A 6,146-nucleotide genomic window follows, 5' to 3' on the forward strand; every position below is an offset into this window, starting at 1 on the left:
CTCTGGGCTTGTTCACTATCCCTCAGCTCTTCAGCTCAAGGTGGGCGCTCTACCGCCTGAGTCACAGCGCCACTTCTGGTTTTCTAGTGATTTATTTGAGATAAGAGACTCATGGACTTTGCTTCCCCGGGCTGGCTTTAAACTGTGATCCTCAGATCTCAGCCTCCTCAGTAACTAGGATTACAGGCGTGAGCCACCAGCACCCAGCTTAATTAAATATCTTAATAGAATAATATTTCTTATCATTTATGTTGTGTTGGGTCAAGTATAAAATAAGCAAAACATACAAATCATGTTCCTTAACAATAGTAACACCATCAAAACATTAACAAGTCATTTGGAAAAGCACTGAGAATTCTTGTGCTTAATAATAACGCAGAAAACTTTCTCATCAGTGAAGTGTAACTTCTTTATGAAAAGATATATTTTGGAATATCATAGCAAAGCTTACAATGTGTACAAAGTTTGCTGTCACAGCAATTCGTTGTAGAAAAAAAGATGTACTTAAATCTCTGGGTGTCGATCCACTTCTTTTTGAGTGTTATAGATACTTAGAAATAGCAGCTAAGTATAAAAAAAATCTCTTAAAAGCATTGACTTTTGTACTTCACTCCAACAAAACAATTTGCTATTTGCTTATTTTACAGTTAATCTCCATGCTAAATCTGAAAGTGTGCTCTCAATAACAACTGTAACAAAAGAATGTTGGAGTAATGACACAAGATGATAAAAGCAAGGAAAAGGCTCGTTTGAGGATTTCAGTATATATGAGGTTTAAGTAGAAATGGAGATGGATAAGGACTTCACAGAAAGTTACCAAAAGAATTCCTATAGAGCAAAATATATCAGTTTGCGGTAGACTGGAATCTCTCACAACAAGGACTTTCCAACATGAGCCATCTTCCCATGTAAAATGATGTGCAAATCAATTAGCTAGTCTAGTGTTTCTTAATCACTTTGAATTAACTGATGAAAACTTAGAGAAGAATTGTAAGACTAAGTTTTGCTAGTGGCCATCCTTCACTTATTAGCAAAACAGAGATCTTATGATGTGTTCAACAAATCCATTTCTTTTTACTTCCTGAATACACAGCTGAATACCATTCCCAAACTTTCTCTGAAGGTTGATGGCTTTAAGGGATTTGTCTTCAAGGACCCTCCATAAACATTCATCCTTCTGTGCCAAGTAAGAGTGGGCACAGTAGAATATTCCAGTAGGATAGAGTCCTTCTGCTATCCTTGAATGTCTGAATGGAATTGAATGGTACCAAAACTCACTCCACCTCCATTCTCCATCTGACCGATATCTGTATTAAGCCAGTAATATTGGAGAAAGACTAGATGATTGTTATTCATTCACATTTCCTCTGCTATTGTGAATAATAAAAACTTATGGAATAAAAATAAAATCGAAGACTTTGGAGAAAAGTGAAAGTGGCAATTGTGTTGAACATGAAAACGAATAGGAATAGTGGCTAGAGCCTATACGTTCTCAAATACTCACCTTTTTTTTTGAAGTCTTGCTTCCCCAATCAATACCACATTTATATTATTTTACTATAATACATCATTGTTCATAAAGATGAATGCTTAAAGTATCTTTTTTCACTCATTTTCAAAATATTTTTATTTTAATTGATATAGTATTTTACAGCTTTATGGTATACACTGTGACATTTACATGCATGTATACATGATCGGGGTAATTGGTATATCCACCCTGTCAGAATTTATGATTTTTTTTGTGTGTTGGGAACATTCAAAACCATCTTCAAACATACAATTAATTGTTGTCAATCACAGTTATCCTAGCAGGCTCTAAAATATCCCCACTGCACCTCTGAGAGTATTAAACATCTTCTTTCCATGTTCCTCCTCAAACATCCTTCCAACCCTCTGAAAACATATATTTTGTTCTCTCCTTCCTTATGGAAAACCTAAAAATGAGAAAATGTAGCATTTGCCTTCCTGTATCTGAGTTCACCTAAAGTCCACCAGTTGTATTCCCAATGCCAAAAATTGCATCCATCCATGGACACTTAGACTGACTCCATATCTTGACTGTTGGGAATATGACTACCATAAATTGTTCATGCAGATAGTTCTTTAATAAACTGATTGCACTTCCTTTGAATGCATGTCAGTAATAGCAAGACTGGATCATATTGCAGTTCCTTGTCTCTATTTTTTTAGGAATCTCATTCAGTATTGATGTATACTTCTACATGAGATTTCTCCTTTCTCTATAGTGCTGTTTGTTTCATTTTGGTCCTTACTTTTTTTTATTTGTTTGCTTTTTTGATACTAGCCCATCTAACTGAGATATTTCATTTTGATTTGGATATCTTACCATGCTCTGGACATAGTGCTAAGCACTTTATGTGTAATATTGCATTTAATTTTCTATAGGAGAGTTTTTTAACATGTTCATTATGTGAAAGAAGCTGATTCTTATGATAGTTAAGGTGATCTCACATTTAGTAAGTGGTGAGTCCAGGATTCAAATGGTCTTTTCAACTCTGTATCCACCTTTTACTTCAGTGTAGGTGATAGTTGGTCCCAACAACTTAGTGTATGATCATTGGTGATTTTTTCCCATGACTTTCCTGTCACAAATAGAATTACAAAGTTGTGTGTGAAAGTCCCATGCCACAGGAAAGGCTGAGATGAAGCACTGAACTTGTCCAATATAACCTTGGATCTGGTTGTCATATTGGAAATTTTCCACCTTGATTTTTTGACAGAAAAATCCTCATTTTACTGACTGAAATGTTTGATTCTGAAATAAAACATTTCATTTATGAACAATAAGAACTTCACTGGGATCAGATGTAGCAGTACACACCTGTAACCCCTGATACTTGGGAGAAAGAAGTAGAAATATCATCATGGAGGCAAAGCCTGGTCAAAAATATGAGTCATATCTTAAAATTAAATAAGAACAAAAAAATCTAGGTGACTTAAATGGTAAAGAACTTCATTGCAAAGCATTAATTACAAAATCCCAGTATTTTGAAAACAAACAAAAACTTCACTGATTCACTGAAGGTCTAAGAAATTCCTTACTTAAAAGTAGCCTAGCTGGGTGCCTGTGCCTTACACCTATAATCCTAGTTACTCAGGATCTGAGGATCATGAAAGGCTATGAGACTCTTAACTACAATAAACTACCAAAAAGAGCCAGAAGTGAAGCTATGACTCAAGTGATAGAGTGCTAATCTTGAGCAAAAGAAGCTCAGAGAGGGGCTGGGAAGTTGACTCAGTGGTAGCGTGTTTCCTTGCATGCATGAGAGCCTGGGTTCGAGTCCTCAGCACCACAAAAGCAGAAAAAAGCAAAGAGTTCAGTACCCACAACCGACATATATATATATATTTGGAATGGTAAGGGAAAAACAAAGGAAGAGGTAACAATACTCAATAGAAAATGTACTCATTACCTTACTCATGTAACTGTAACCCCTCTGTACAGTATTTTGACAATGTGGGAAAAAAAGAAGCTCAGAGATAGTGCCCAGGCCCTAAGTGCAAGCCCCAGAACTGGCATGTGCATGCATGCACGCACGCGCGCACACACACACACACACACACACACACACACACACAGACCAATAGCTGTCATATATAATGTATTTGAAATTTCTATAATTAGTGTATTTTGTGAGATTAGATGTACTTTAAAACCAGATCATCATAATATTATTTGAAATGTGTGGATTTAGAATGAAGATATCTTTATGGTAAGATTAGTTAGTAGCATATTGTTTATATTGCCTAAAATTCATTTTTCTATAGAGTTGGCCTTGTCACTGGGATTGAAGTCCAAATGAAATGAAATACCTTCCCTTATTTCTGAACTATATTTTTATATTGCTTTTGACCTCACTTTATCTATTCTCATGGCTATATTTTTTCTGTGGATATGTTACGATTTCAGAGAAAACCTGCTGCAGAAGAACTAAGCTATTCTTTTAAGACAACTTTGTACATATTTGTTCTGATCTATGTCAGGTTCATCTTAAAGTTTAACCATCAAAATGTTGTCTCATTCTTTTTCTTTCAGATTTCATCTTGGTAACTCATGATTATCATCTAAACCAACTAACAAGAATGAAGACAAGACACAATTTCAGGATGAGATATTTCACACTGAAAAACCTTGGGTGTTTATGAGAAGTAAATGAGGATAAATAATAGCAGCTGTTTTCATTTTCATTCACTTTGAATGGAGGCATAAAGCCACAGGATTCCATTAATCATCTTAACACATATCTTGTTTGTTAGGGTAAAGCAAGTGTCCCAAGAGGCACCGTGTCTCTTTACTATGGTATCAAACCCCATACCAAACAAGAACTGTTGCTCTGGAAAGAGGTGTAGCCAGAACAAATAAATGGTGGCACACAGGTCAGGGTGAGATGGTGCTATACTACTTGCATACCATTAATGAAACCTCTGATGACGATGACATTTCCAGCTTTATGGTAATATAAAGCTGGAATGAGTATAATGAGTGAGCTTCAGGGCCCAGTCCACTTCTGGTGTTCCTTTTATCTGATGCCTAGGGGGTCACTAGTTCACACTGAGTTGGAAACAGGTATGGTAAATGACCAGGATGCTTGCTTCAAGACCAGAATGATTGAGACATGAATAAATATTTTTATTCCTTTCTTATTTTTCTTCTCTATTTGTAAGTTCTTAGAACTTATCATTTCAGGTTTGGAGGATACTATTTTTTAAGAGAGAGAGATTGACGAAGCAGCTTTTTCTGGAGACACATCATGAGCACTGGGAACGTGTGATCCTCCTGGGTGGTTTTCTGCTGGAAAACATCAGTTGATACCAGTGTAAGGATGAGTGGCTATCCTTTCAAGCGTCCTGGATGTTTGTGCCTATGTTCATCATACTGCTCACTGAATACACCACTGCAAATGGCAATGTAAACAGAACATGAAAAAAGATGATCAGTACAGAGAAGGCAAAAATACTTTATTTAATATTTGTGCCAGTATCAGGGCTTGAATTCAGGGACTTGGTGCTGTCCCCTTTTCTTACACTAGGTAGGCTCTTCACAACTTAAGCCACAGCCCCACTTCCAGCTTTTCAGTAGCTAATTGGAGATAAGATTGTCATGGACATTACTGCCCCTGCTGGCTTTGAATCATGACTCCTCAGATCTCAGCCTCCTGAATAGTGAGGATTACAGGAGTGAGCCACCAGCCTATGGCTGTAAAAATCTCTTAAAAAGGAGAGAAGTAGGGATAAACAAAGAGGCTGGACACAAGTATCTGAAGCCTGAAATCCTAAATACTCAGGAGGATAAGATCCAGAGGATCTTGAATCAAAGCCAGCCTTGACAGAAAAGTCCTCAAAACTCCACCTCCAAAAATAAGAAACAAAAAGCTAAGTTGGAGGCATCGCTCAAGTGGTAATATGCCAACTGTGAAGAGCACAAGGTCCTGAGTATGGGCCTCCTCAATATGAGAGACGGGAAGAAAGGATAAACAAAAGACTGCAAGAATAATTTAAAGTATATAAATATTTTGTTTGTGATATACTGAATTGTACTTCGTCTGCATGATTACGTTCATCTCATTTTATTTTTATTAGTAAGACTAATTCAATCGACACTAAATGAAGAAAATTCCTTTAGGGTATGCAACATGTATGATGTCACTCTAAAAACTTGGTAAAATCTGAATACTCAATCTATTTTTTAAAAAATGCAAAAAATGTGGACACTTTATTGTGCATCCTTGAGCACAGGCAAAGTTACCATTCCCCAGCCTTCAAATCTGATGATCAAAGAAATTAAAGAAATCTCTTTCTTTAAAAAAAAGTGTCAAAAGAGTAATTTTGGAAGAAAATACCCCAAAACTCTAATTGTCTTGCTCTTCAATATTTAGCACTTGTGCAACTAAAAAAGATAAGAACAGTCAACCAAACTCACCAACCACCAGGGATTTTGCTTAGTTTCTGAAAATAAACAACTTGCATCACCTTAACTAAGACAAGTCAGAAGAAATAAGTCTCTAAAAGAAACAATATATGCAATGGAGGAAAATACCTGAAGATATATTTAATAAGATATTTATAATAAGTGGTCATTGCTGTTTGGCAGAACTAATGAAGGGATAAAAATCAAAGAAAAA

Source organism: Dipodomys spectabilis, unplaced genomic scaffold (genome assembly GCF_019054845.1).
Source record: "Dipodomys spectabilis isolate Male_0828 unplaced genomic scaffold, ASM1905484v1 ptg000038l, whole genome shotgun sequence".
In the NCBI taxonomy this organism is placed as follows: Eukaryota; Metazoa; Chordata; class Mammalia; order Rodentia; family Heteromyidae; genus Dipodomys; species Dipodomys spectabilis.